We start from the raw sequence: 15,668 nt of genomic DNA on the forward strand, positions 1-15,668 counted from the left end.
CCATTCCATTCCATTCCTTTCCATTCCATTCCGCTCTACTCTAATCCACTCCTCTTCGTGCCATTCCACTCCATCCCATTCCATTCCACTCCATTCCCCACCACTCTACTAAACTTCACTTCACTCCACTCCATGCCGTTCCATTCCTTTATTTCGATAGGATCTCACTCTGTCACCGAAGCTGTAGTGCAGTGGCACAATCTCTGCCCTCATTTCTTTGCATTCCATTGCATTGCATTCCATTCCATTCCATTCCACTCCATTCCACTCCTTTCCATTACATCCATTCCCTTCCACTACATTCCACTCCAATCCACTCCACTCGACACCTAAGCACTCCACTCCACTCCTCTCCATTCCATTCCATTCCATTCCATTCCTTCCCATTCAATTCCATTACGTTCCATTCCTTTCCTTTGACAGGATCTCGCTCTCTCACCAAAGATGGAGTGCAGTGCCACAATCTCAGCTCACATTTCATTTCACCATTCCATTCCACTGCACTCCATTCCATTCCATTCACTTCCATTTCATTATCTTCCTTTCTGTTCTACTCCACTCCACTCCACTCCATTCCACTCCACTCCACTCCTTACCACTCCTCTCCATTGTATTCCACCCGACTCCACTCCATTCCATTCAAACACATTCCATTCCAACACATTCCACTCCACACCACACCACTCCACTCCACTCATTCCATTCCATTCCATTCATTCCCCTTCTATTACACTCCATTACACTCCACTGCACTCCATTCCTCTCCACTCCATCCTATTCCATTCCACTCCACTTCTCTCCACTGCATTCTATTCCATTCCTTTCCATTCCTTTCCTTTCCATTCGACTCCACTCAACTCCATTTCATTCCACTTCATTCCATTCCATTCCATTCCATTCCAGTCCATTCCACGCCAGTCCAGTCCACTGCACCCCATTCCACTCCATCCCATTCCATCCCATTCCACTTCACTCCATTGTACTCCACTCCACTCAACTCAACTCCATTCCATTGTATTCCATCACGTTACATTCCATTATACTACACTCCACTCGACTCCACTCCATTCCATTCCATTCCATTCATTCCACTCTATTCCATTCCATCACATTTCACTCCACTCCATTCCACTCCATTTCATTCCACTCAGTTCCACTACATTCAATTCCACCCCATCCCATTCCATTCCACTCCACTCCACTCCATTCCAATCCATTCCACTCCACTCCACTCCACGGCACTCCATTCCAATCCATTCCATTCCACTCTATTCCATTCCATTCCTTTCTTTCGTCAGGAAAACAATCCGTAACTCACGCGGGAGTGCAGTGGCATAATATCAGCTCACGTTTCATTTCACCGTTCCATTCAATTCCAATCCATCCCATTCCAATCTGCAACTTTCCATGTCATTCCACTCCATTCCATTCCGTTCCATTCCATTCCATTCCATTCCATTCCACTCCATTCCACTCCATTCCATTCCATTCTATTCCATTCCTCTCCACTCCAAACCACTACACTTAATTCCATTCCACTCCATTCCATTCCATTCCACTCCATCCCATTCTATTCCACTCCATTCCACTCCACTGCACTCCAGTCCAGTCTTCTCCATTGAAATCCATCCCATTCCACATCACTGCATTCCACTCCACTCCACTCCTCTCCTCCCCACTACATTCCGTTCTATTACGTCCCATTCTGTTCAACTCCATTCCAATCCACTCCATTCCACTCCACTCAATTCCACTCCACTCCATTCCATTTCATTCAATTCCATTCCACCCCATTGCATTCCATTCTTTCTTTCAAAAGGATCTCACTCTCTCACTCATGCTGGAGTGCAGTGCCACAATCTCAGCTCACATTCCATGAAACCATTCCATTCCATTGCATTCCATTCCATGTCTTTCCATTCCTTTCTATTCCATTCCATTCCTTTTCATTCCATTCCACTACACTCCACTGCACTCCTCTCCTCTCCGTTCATATCCATTCCATCCCATTCCATTCCATTCCACTCCATTCCATTGCACTCCACCTCACTACTCTCCATTCCACCCCATTCCATTCCACTCCATTACATTCCATTCCAATGCATTCCACTTCATAGCATTCCATTCCTTGCTTTCCACGGGATGTCACTCCATCACCTAGGTGGCACTGCAGTGGCACAATCTCAGCTCATATTTCATTTCACCATTCCATTACACTGCGTTCCATTCCCTTTCCTTCCATTCCATTCCATTCCATTCCACTCCACTCCACTGAATTCCATTCCATTCCATTCCATTCGATTCCACTCCATTCCATTCCATTCCTTTCTTTCGACGAGATCTCACTCTGTCATGCAGGCTGGAATGTAGTGGCACAATCTCAGCTCACATTTCATTTCAACATTCCATTCCATTCCTTTCAATATAACTGCATGCCACTCCATTCCACTCAATTCCATTCCATCAAATCCCAATACACTTCATTCCACTCCACTCCACTCCACTCCACTCTACTCTATTGCACTCCATTCCATTGCACTCCATGCCATTCCATTCCACTCCACTCCACTCCAATCCAGTCCACTCCCCTCCATTCCACTGCTTTCCATTCAGTTCCATTCCAATCCATTCCATTCCATTCCTTTCTTTCGACAGGATCTCACTCGGTCACCCAGGCTGGAGTGCAGTGGTACAATCTGAGCTCACATTTCATTTCACCATTCCATTCCCTTACATTCCATTCCTTTCTTTTGACAGCATTTCACCGTTCTATTCCATTCTATTCTATTCCACTCCACTGCACTCTACTGCACTCAAATCCGTTCCATTCCATTCTGTTCCACTCCATTCCACTCCATTCCACTCCATTCCATTCCACTCTCCTCCCCACTCCACTCCACACTAATCCTTTCCATACTACTCCAACCCATTTCGTTCCACTCCATTGCACTGTAGTCCACTCCACTCCCTTCCATTCCATTCCACTCCATTCCATTCCACTCCTCTCCACTCCACTCTACTCCACTAACCTCCCCTTCATTCCATTCCCTTCCATCCCATCCCATTCCACCCCATTCCTCTCCACACCACTCCATTCCACCCCATTCCTCTCCACACCACTCAATTCCACTCCACTCCCTCCACTCCACTCCACTCTATTCCATCCCATTCCATTCCAATAAATTCCACTCCAATCCACTTCACTAAACTCCATTGCATTCCATTCCATTACATCCTATTATATTCCACTCCATTCCACTCAACTCCACTCCACTACACTGAACTCCACTCCACTCCATTCCATTCCTTTCCAATCCAATACACTCCATTGCATTCCAATCCTTTATTTTGATGAGATCTCACTGTGTCACCCAGGCTTGAGTGAAGTGGCACTATCTCAGCTCACATTTCATTTCACCATTCCATTCCATTCCAATCCATTCCATTAAATTCCATTCCATTCCACTCCACTCCGCTAAACTCCACTACTTTCCACTCCATTACACTCCACTCCACTCGACTGCAGTCCACTCCACTTTGTTCAACTCCATCTCATTGCATTCCTCTCAATTTCACACAACCCAATCCACTCCACTCGATTAAATTCCATTCCACTCCACTCCACTCCAATCCCTTCCATTCCATTGCTTTCCACTCCATTCTACTCCACTCAACTGCACTCCAATCCTCTTGATCCCATACCATCCCTTTCTATTCCACTGCGTTCCACTGCACTCCACTCCACTCCACTCCATTCCATTCAATCCCATTGCATTCCACTCCATTCCACTCCACTCCACTCCAATCCATTCCACTCCATTCCACTTCCCTCCACTCCACTGAATTCCATTCCATTCCACTCCATTCCACTCCACTCCACTTCACTTCACTCCAATCCATTCCATTCCATTCTTTGCCATCCCTTTCAATTCCATTCCATTCCATTCCATTCCATTCCACTCCACTCCACTCCATTCCATTCCAATCCATTCCACTTTACGCCACTCCACTTCTCTCCACTCCACTCCATTCCATTCCATTCCATTCCATTCTATTGCACTCCACTCTACTGCACTCCTCTTCATTCCATTCCACTCCATCCCATTCCATTCCACTCCATACCCTTCCACTCCACTAAACTCCACTCCACTCCAGTCCACTCCAAGCCATTCCATTCCTTTATTTCCATAGGATCTCCCTCGGTCACCCAGGCTGGAGTGCAGTGGCACAATCACAGCCCACATTTCATTGCATTCCATTCAATTCCATTACATTCCATTACATTCCACTCCACTCCACTCCCTTCCGTTTCATCCCATTCCGTTCCACTACGTTCCACTCCACTCCACTCCACGCCACACCACTGCACTCCGCTCCACTCCATTCCATTCTATTCCATCCCATTCCATTCCATTCCATTCCATTCCTTTCTTCTGACAGGATCTCACTCTCTCAATAAGGATGGAGTGCAGTGGCACAATCTCAGCTCACATTTCATTTCACCATTCCATTCCACTGCACTCCATTCCATTCCATTCCATTGCATTCCATTGCATTCAATTCCATTCAATTCCATTTCATTCTCTTCCTTTCCATTCTACTCCACTCCACTCCACTCCATTCCACTCCACTCCTTACCACTCCTCTCCATTCCAGTCCACTCACTCCACTCCATTCCATTCAATCCCATTCCATTCCAATACATTCCACTCCACACTACCCCACTCCACTCCACTCCACTCCATTCCATTCCATTCATTCCCATTCAATTACATTCCATTACACTCCATTACACTCCACTGCACTCCATTCCTCTCTACTCCATCCCATTCCATTCCACTCCACGCCACTCCACTCCTCTCCATTCCAATCCATTCCATTCCACTACATTCCTTTCCATTCCTTTCCTTCGACAGGATCTAACTCTGTCACACACGCTGGAGTGCAGTGTCACAATCTCATGTCACATTTCGTTTCACAATTCCATTGCCTTCCATGCCACTCCATTCCATTCCATTCCACGTAATTCCTGTCCAATCCACTGCACTAAACTCCACTCCATGCCATTCCATTCCATTGCATTTCAGTCCATTCCAGTCCATTCCAGTCCACTCCACTTCCCTCCACTCCACTCCACCGCATTCTATTCCATTAAATTACATTCTATTCCACCCCACTCCACTCCACTACACTCCATTCCTTTCCATCCCATCACATTCAACTCCATTCCACTCCTGTCCACTCCACTCCAGTCTATTCCACTCCACTCCACTGCACTCCTCTGCTCTCCACTCCATTCCATTGCATTCCATTCTTTAATGTTCCATTCCTTTCTTTCAAGAGCATTTCACCATTCCATTCCATTGCACTCCACTGCACTCTACTCCACTCCACTCAACTCCATTCCATTCCATTACACTCCATTCTATCCACTCCACTCCCCTCCATTCCAAGCCATTCCATTCCACTCCATTCCACTCCACTCCACTCTACTCTTCACTATTCCTTTCCATTCCACTCCAACCCATTTTGTTCCACTCTGTTCCACTCCACTCCACTCCATTTCCTTCCATTCCATTCCATTCCATCCCATTCCATTCCACTCTATTCCACTCCACTCCATTCCACTCCACTCCACTCAACTCCATTCCCCTACATTCCATTACAGTCCATTCCATTCCATTCCCTTCCATTCCATTGAATTCCATTCCATTCCATTGCATTCCCTTCCATTCCATTGCATTCCCTTCCATTCCATTGCATTCCATTCCATTCCCTTCCATTCCATTCCATTCCTTTCCCTTCCATTCCATTCCATTCCATTCCTTTCCCTTCCATTCCATTCCATTCCATTCCATTCCATTCCCTACCATTCCATTCCATTCCACTGTATTCCTCTCCATTCCTTTCTTTCGACAGGATCTCACTCTGTCACAAATGCTGGTGTGGAGTGGCACAATCTCAGTTCTCATTTCATTTCACCATTCAATTGCATTCCATTCCATTGCATTCCGTTCCACTGCACTCCACTCCCCTCCAGTCCACTCCACTCCAGTGCATTTCATTCCATTCCACTCAATTCCATCCACTGAACTCCACTCTATTCCATCCCATTCCATTCCAATCAATTCCACTCCACTCCACTAAACTCCACTCCATTGCATTCCATTATTTCCCATTCCATTCCATTCCATTCCACTCAAATCCACTACACTCCACTCCACTCCACACCACTGCATTCCTTTCCATTCCATTGCAGTACTCTGCATTCCATTCCATTCCTTTCTTCCGATGGGATCTCACTGTGTTACCAAGGCTTGTGCGCAGTGTCACAATCTCAGATTGCATTTCATTTCATCACTCCATTCCATTCCATTCCATTAAATTCCATGCCATTCCACTCCACTCCACTAAACTCCACTCCATTCCACTCCATTCCACTCCACTCCACTCGACTGCAGTCCACTCTACATCCTTCCACCCCATGCCATTCCATTCCACTCCATACCACTCCACTCCAATGCACTCCACTCTATTAAATTCCATTCCACTCCACTCTGCTCCATTCCACTCCTTTCCACTCCACTCCACTCCACTCGATCCCATTCCATCCCTTTGCATTCCACTGAATTCCACTCCAGTCCACTTCAATCCACTCCCTTCCGTTCCACTGCATCCCATTGCATTCCACCCCATCTACTTCACTCCAATCCATTGCATTTCATTGCTTCCCATTGCATTCCACTGAATTCCACTCCAATTCACACCACTCAACACCACTCCACTCCACTCCACTCTACTGCACTCCAATCCATTCTTTTCCATTCCATTCCATTCCACTCCTTTTCATTCCATTCCTTCCTTTCGACAGGACCTCACTCTGTCACCCAGGTTGGAATGCAGTGGCAGAATCTCAGCTCACATTTCATTTCACCATTCCATTCCTATCCATTCTATTCAATTCTATTCCATTCCATTAAATGCCACTCCAATCATCTCCACTCCATTCCATTCGACTCCACTCAACTCCACTGCACTCCACTCCACTACATTCCATTAAATTGTATTCCATTGCTGTACACTCCACTCCACTGCCCTCCAGTACATTCAATTCCATTCCATTTTTAAATTCCATTCAACTCGATACCACTCCACTGCACTCTTCTACACTCTATTCTATTCCATCCCTTTTTCATTGCACTCCATGCCACTCCACTCCACTCCACTCCATTCCTCTGCAGTGGCACAATCTCAGGCCACATTTCATTTCACAAATCCATTCCATTCCATTCCATTTCACTCCAATCAACTCCATTCCACTCCTCTCCATTTGACTCCTCTCCACTGCATTCCACTCCATTCCAATCCATTCCATTCCATTACAGTCCATTCCATTCCATTCTTTCTTACGAGAGGATCTCATTCTGTCATCCAGGCTGTAGTGCAGTGGCAAAATCTTAACTCACATTTAATTTCAACTTTCCATTCCATTCCACTGCATTCCGTTTCATTCCATTCCACTCCTGTCCACTCCACTCCACTCCATACCCCTTCATTCCATTCCATTGCATTGCATTCCGTTCCGCTCCATTCCACTACACTTCACTCCACTCCACTCCATCCCATACCATTCCACTCCATTCCGTTCCACTGCACTCCACTCCACTCCATTCAACTCTGCTCCGCTCCACACTTCTCCACTCCACTCAACTAATCTCATTTGCATTCCATTCAACTCCATAGCATTCCATTCCTTTCTTTTGAAAGGACCTCACTCTGTCACCCATGCTAGAGTGCAGTGGCACAATATCAGCTCAGGTTTCCTTTCACCATTCTATTCCTTTGCTTTCCATTTCATTTCCTTCCATTGCATTGCGTTGCATTGCATTGCATTCCATTCCATTCAATTCCATTCCATTCAACTTCCCTCCACTCCACTCCTCTCCTCTCCATTCCATTACATTACTTTCAATTCCACTCCATTCTTCTCTACTCCACTCCACTCTACTCCACTCCAGTCCAGTCCACTCCACTCCACTCTATTCCATTCCATTCCTTTCCACTCCGTTCCATCCCATTCCTTTCTTTCAACAGGATCTCAGTCTGTCACCCAGGCTGCAGTGCGGTGGCACAATCTCAGCTCACATTTCATTTCACATTTCCATTCGATTCGATTCGATTCGATTCCATTCCATTCCATTCTGGTCCATTCCATACCATTCTATTCCATTCCACTCCACTCCACTCCAATCTACTCCATTCCATTACAATCCATTCCAATCCACTCCACTCCACTCCACTCTACTACATTGCAGTCCATTGCCTTGCACTCCATGCAATTCCATTCCTCTCCACTCCACTCCTGTCCACTCCCCTCCACTCCATTCCCATCTGTTCCATTCCATTCTCTCCATTCCATCCCATTCCTTTCTTTTGACAGGATCTCAGTCTGTCACCCAGGCTGGAGTTCAGTGGCACAATCTGAGCTCACATTTTATTTCACCATTCCATCCATTCCATTCCATTTTATTCCATTCTATTCCATTCCACTCCTTTCCATTCCATTCCATTCCACTCAACTCCACTCCACTCCACACCACTTCATTCCATTCCATTGCATTCCATTCCTATGCTCTCCGTTTCACTACACTAGGCTACACTACACTCCTCTCCCTCCCATTATATCCCATTCAATTACACTCCATTCAGCATCACTCCACTACACTACACTCCACTCCATTCAACTCCTCTCCACTTCAATCCACTCCACGCCACCCCACTCCTCTCATTTCCATTCCATTCCATTCCATTCCACTCCATTCCACTCCTTTATTTCCATGTGATCTCACTCTGTCACCCAGGCTAGATTGCAGTGGCTAAATATCAGCTCACATTTCATTTCACCATTCCATTAAATTCCATTCCTTTCCATTGTATTGCATTCCTTTCCATTTCATTCCATTCCATCCCATTCCATTTCACTCCCCTCCAATCCACCCCACTGCACTCCACTCCACTCCATTCCATTCCATTCCATTCCTCTCTATTCCATTCCATTCCTTTCTTTCGACAGGATCTCACACTGTCACCCAGGCTGGAGTGCAATGGCACAATCTCAGCTCACATTTCATTTCACCATTCCATTCCAATCCATTCCATCAATTCCATTCCATTCAATTCCATGCTACTCCAATCCTCTCCACTCCACTCCATTCCACTACACTCAACTCTACTGCACTCATCTCCACTCATCTCCACTCCAGTGCATTCCATTCCTTCGTATTCCATTGCACTCCAGTCCACTCCACTGCACTAAAATAAATTCCAATCCATTCCGTTCTTTCCATTTGTTTTATTTCCTTTCCATTCCAATGCACTCCTCTGCACTCTATCCCATTATATCCCTTTCAATTCCACTCCTTTCCACTCCACTCTACTCCACTCCAGTCCACTCCATTCCGCTGCGGTGGCACAATCTCATCTCACATTTTATTTCACCATTCCTTTCCTTTCCATTCCATTCCACTTCACATCAATCCACTCCACTCCACTCCACTCCACTTCACTCCACTCCTCTCCATTCCACTCCATTCCAATCCATTCCATTCCATTACAGTCCATTCCATTCCATGCGTTTCTTTCGAGAGTATCTTACTCTGTCATCCATGCTGGACAGCAGTGACGAAATCGCAGCTGAATTTTCATTTCACTATTCCAATCCATTGCATTCCATTCCATTCCACTCCATTCAGTTGCAATCCATTCCACTCCACGCCACTCCACTCCACTCCATCTCATTCCATCCCACACCATTCCACTCCATTCTGTTCCACTCCACTCCACTCATCCATTTGCATTCCGTTCCGTTCCATTTAACTCCATTCCATTCCATTCCTTTCTTTTGAAAGGATCTCACTCTGTCACCCAGACTAGAGTGTAGTGGCACAGTATCAGCTCACTTTTCATTTCAACATTCCATTCCATTGCATTCATTCCATTCCCTTCAATTGCATTGCATTGCATTGCATTCCATTCCATTCCATCTCATTCCATTCCATTCCATTTCACTCCCCTCCACTCCTCTCCATTCCATTCCATTCCATTCCATTCCATTCTGCTCCATTCCACTCCACTCCACTCCATTCCATTCCATTCCACTCCATTGTGTCCCATTGCTTTCTTTCTACAGGATCTCAGTCTTTCACCCAGGCTGGAGTGCACTGGAACAATCTCAGCTCACATTTCATTTCACAATTCCATTCCATTCCATTCCACTCCACTCCACTCCACTCTACTCCACTCCATTCCACTCCACTCTACTCCACCCCACTCCACTCCACTCCTTTCCATTACACTGTATTGCATTCCATTACTTTCTTTCTACATGAACTCAGTCTGTCATCCAGGCTGGACTGCAGTGACACAATCTTCCTTTTCATTTGTCCACTCCATTCCATTCCATTCCATTCCATTCCATTCCATTCCATTCCACTCCATTCCATTCCATTCCACTCCATTCCATTCCATTCCACTCCATTCCATTCCATTGCTTTCTTTCAACAGATTATCAAACTGTCACCCAGGCTGGAGTTCAGTGGCACAATGTCAGGTCATATTTTATTTCACCATTACATTCCAATCTACTACATTCCACTGCACCCCAGTACTCCTCTCCACACCCCTCCACTCGACTCTATTGCACTGCACTGCCACAATCTCAGCTCGCACTTCATTTCAACATGCTATTCCATTCCATTCCACTGCATTCCATTCCACTCCACTCCACTCCACTTTATTCCACTCCACTGCACTCCACTCCACTCCACTCCATTCCATTCCACTCCTTTCCACTCCATTCATTTCTTTTGATAGGACCTTACTCTGTCACCCAGGCTGTAGTGCAGTGGCAAAAATCTTAGCACACTTTTCATTTCACCATTCCATTCCATTCCATAACATTCCAGTGAATTACACTCCACTCCATTCCATTCCATTCCTTTCCATTCCACTCCACTCCATCCCATTGAATCCCATTGGATGCCACTCCATTCCACTCCACTCCACCCCGCTCGATTCCACTCCATTCCATTCCATCCTATTCCATTCCTCTCCATTCCACTCCACTCCAATCCTCTCCACTACATTCAATTCCACTCTAATCCATTCCAATCCATTTCATTCCATTCCTTGCTTTCGACGGGATCTCAGTCCATCACCCACGCTGCACTGCAGTGGCACAATCTCAGCTAACATTTCATTTCTCCATTCTATTCCACTGCATTCAATTCTACTTCCTTTCATTGCATTCCATTCAATTTCCTTTCATTGCATTCCATTCCATCCACTCCACTCCACTAAACTCCACTCCATTCCACTACACTTCACTTCATTCCATTCCATCCCGTCCCATTCCACTGCACTCCACTCCATTCCATTCCATTCCTTTCCATTCCATTACACTCCATTCCACTCCACTCCCCTCCCCTCCACTGCAATCCACTCCAATCCATTCTATTCCATTCCATTCCATTCCATCCCACTCCACTCCACTCGACTCCAGTCCACTCCTTTCAATTCCATTCTTTTCCATTCCACTCCTTTCCATTCCATTCCTATCTTCCGACAGCATCTCACTCTGTCACCCAAGCAGAAGTGCAGTGGCACAATATCAGCTCACATTTTACTTCACCATTCCATTCCATTCAATTTCATTCATTTCCATTGCATTGTATTCATTTCCACTCCATTCCATCCCATTCCATTCCATTACACTGCCCTCCACTCCACTCCACTCCACTCCCTTCTTCTTCAGTGGCACAATCTCAGCTTACATTTCATTTCAACATTCCATTCCATTCCACTTCACTCCAATCCACTGCATTCCACTCCATTCCACTTCACTCCTCTCCAATCCATTCCATTCCATTCCAATCAATTCCATTCCCTTACAGTCCATTACATTCCATTCCTCTCTTTTGAGAGGATCTCTCTCTTTCATCCAGGCTGAAGAGCAGTGGCAAAATCTCAGCTCACATTTCATTTCACCATTCCATTGCATTGCATTCCATTCCATTCCACTTCATTCAGTTCTATTCCATTCCACTCCAGTCCACTCCACTTCACTCCACTCCTCTCCACACCACTTCATTCCATTTAATTGCATTCCATCACCTTCCACTTCATTCCAGTACACTTCACTCCATTCTACTCCACTCCATCCCATTCCATCCCATACAATTCCATTCCATTTCTTTCCACTCCACTCCACTCATCTCATCTGCATTCCATTCCATTTGTTTCCACTCCTCTCCACTCATCTCATTTGCATTCCATTCTATTCCTTTCAACCATTCCATTCAACTCCAATCCATTCCATTCCTTTCTTTCAACAGGATCTCTCTCTGTCACCCAGTCTAGACTGCAGTGGCACAATATCAGCTCTCTTTTCATTTCACCATTCCATTCTATTGCATTCCATTCAATTCCCTTCAACTGCATTTCATTCCATTCCATTCCATTCCATCCCATCCCATTCCACTCCCCTGTACTCCACTCCACTCCATTCCATTCCGTTCCATTATATTACATTACATTCTACTCCATTCGTCTCCACTGCACTCCACTCCGCTCCACTCCTTTCCATTCCATTCCACTCCACTCCACTCCATTCCCTTCCATTCCACTACATTTCAAACCATTCCTTTCTTTCGACAGGATCTCAGTCTTTCACCCAGGCTGGAGTGAAGTGGAACAACCTCAAGTCACATTTCTTTTCACAATTCCATTCCATTCCACTCCATACCATTCAATGCCATTCCACTCCACTTGTCTCTACTCCGTTCCATTACACTCAATTCCACTCCACTTCACTCCACTCAATTCCACTCCATCCCATTTTATTCCACTCGATTCCACTTCAGTATACTCCACCCCACTCCACTCCACTCCCCTCCACTCATTTCCATTCCATTCCATTCCACTCTTTCATTTCATTGTTTTCTTTCGACATGTTCTCACTGTGTCACCCAGGCTGGACTGCAGTGACACAATGTCACTTTTCATTTCACCATTCCATTCCATTCCATTCCATTCCACTCCACTCCACTCCATCCCACTCCATTCCAATCCACTCCACTCTATTCCATTCCATCCCATTCCATTCCACCCCATTCCATTCCACCACACTCCACTACACTCCGCTCCACTCCATTCAACTACACTCCATTCCCTTCCATTCCACGCCATTCCATTCCATTGCTTTCTTTCAACAGAATCTCAAACTGTGACCCAGGATGGAGTTCAGTGGTACAATCTCAGCTCATATTTCAGTTCCCCATTACATTCCATTCCACTCCATTCCACTCCACTCCAGTATGCTCCACTCCACTCCACTGTATTCCACTGCAGTACCACAATCTCAGATTACACTTCTTTTCAATATTCCATTCCATTCCACTCCATTCCATTGCATTCAATTCCACTCCACTCCACTCCACTTTATTCCACTCCACTGCACTCCACTCCACTCTACTCCATTCCATTCCACTCCATTCCACTTCATTCCTATCCATTCCTTTCTTTGGAGAGAATCTTACTCTGTCGCTGGCAAAATCTCAGCACACATTTCATTTCACCATTCCATTCCATAACATTCTATTACATTCCACTCCACTCTATTCCATTCCATTCCATTCTATTCCATTCCATTCCATTCCACTCCACTCCACTCCATCCCATTGAATCCCATTGGATTCCACTCCATTCTACTCGACTGCTCTCCACTCCATTTCATTTAAATCCATCCCAATTCATATCATTCCATTGTTTGCTTTCCAGAGGATCTCACCCCATCACCCATGCTGCACTGCAGTGGCACAATCTCAGCTCACATTTCATTTCAGCATTCCATTCCATGCATACAGTTCCATTCCCTTCCATTCCTTTCCATTCCATTCCGCTCCACTCCATTCCACTCCACTGTATTCCACTCCAATCCATTCCATCCAATCCCATTCCAGTGCACTCCACTCCATTCCATTCCTTTCCTTTTCATTCCATTACTCTCCATTACAATCCACTCCCCTCCACTCCACTGCACTCCAGTCCAATTCATTCCATTCCATTCCATTCCATTCCAGTCCACTCCACTCCACTCGAGTCCAATCCAGTCCATTCTATTCCATTCTTTTCCATTCCATTCCATTCCATTTGATTCCTATCTTTCGACAGCATCTCACTCTGTCACCCATGGTGGAGTGCAATGGCACAATCTCAGGTCACATTTCATTCCACCTTTCCATTCCATTCCTTTCCATTCCATTCCTTTCAATTCCATTCCATTCCATTCCATTCCCTTCCATTCCCTTCCATTCCACTCCACTCCACTCCATTCCATTCCATCTCATTCCATTCCAGTACATTCAACTCCAGTCCACTCCACTCCACACCACTACACTCTATTCTATTCCATCCACTTACATTGCACTCCATTGCACTGTGGTCCACTCCACTCCACTCCATTCAATTCAACTCCATAAAATTCCACTCCACTCCACTCCACTCCACCCCACTCCACTCCACTCCTCTCCACTCCCTTGCACTGCATTCCTTTCCATTCCACTTCATTCTATTCCATTTCTTTCCTTTGAGAGGATGTCACTCTGTCACCAAGGATGGAGGCAGGAGCACAATCTCAGCTCACATTTCATTTCACGATGCATTCCATTCCATTCCATTCCATTCCATTTCTCTTAATTCCACTCCACTCCTCTCCTCTCCACTCCACGTCATTCCATTCCATTCCATTTCGCTCCACTCCATTCCAATCCACTTCACTCCACTCCATCTAATTCAATCCCATTGCATTCCACTGCATTCCACTCCACTTCGCTCCACTCTGCTTCATTAGTTTCCATTCTTTCCCATCACATTCCACTCCATTCCACTTCTCTCCACTCCACTCCACTCCACATCTCCACTCCACATCTCCACTCCATTCCATTCTATTCCATTCCATTCCATTCCACTCCTTTATTTCGACAGCATCTCAATCTGTCACACAGGCTGGAGTGCAGTCGCACAATCTCGGCTTACATTTGATTCCTCCATTCCATTCCATTTCATTCCATTCCATTCCAATATTTTCCATTCCATTCCACTCCACTTCACTCACTCCACTCCATTCCGTTACATTCCTATCCATTCCGCTCCTCTCCATTCCACTCCATTCCATTCCATCCCACTTCATTTCTCTCCATTCCACTCCACTTGACTCCATGCCACTCCACTCGACTACCCTCTACTCCTTTCAATTCCATTTTTTTCCATTCCACTCCATTCCTTTCTTTCAAAAGGATCTCACTCTGTCATCCAGGCTGGAATGCAGTAGCACAATCTCAGCTCACATTTAATTTCAGCATTCCATTCCATTTCATTTCATTCTATTCCATTACAATCCACTCCACTCCACTCTACTCCACTAAATTCCATTCTATTCCACTCCACTCCACTGCACTCCTCTCCATTCCATCACTTTCCATTGCACTCCACTCCATTCCACTCCACTCCACTCCACCCCATTCCATTCCATTCCACTCCAATACACTCCATTGCGTTAAATTCTTTCCTTTCGACAGGTTCTCACTTAGTCGCCCAGGCTGGAGTGCTTT

The sequence above is a fragment of the Pongo abelii genome, chromosome 13, assembly GCF_028885655.2.
Source record: "Pongo abelii isolate AG06213 chromosome 13, NHGRI_mPonAbe1-v2.0_pri, whole genome shotgun sequence".
In the NCBI taxonomy this organism is placed as follows: domain Eukaryota; kingdom Metazoa; phylum Chordata; class Mammalia; order Primates; family Hominidae; genus Pongo; species Pongo abelii.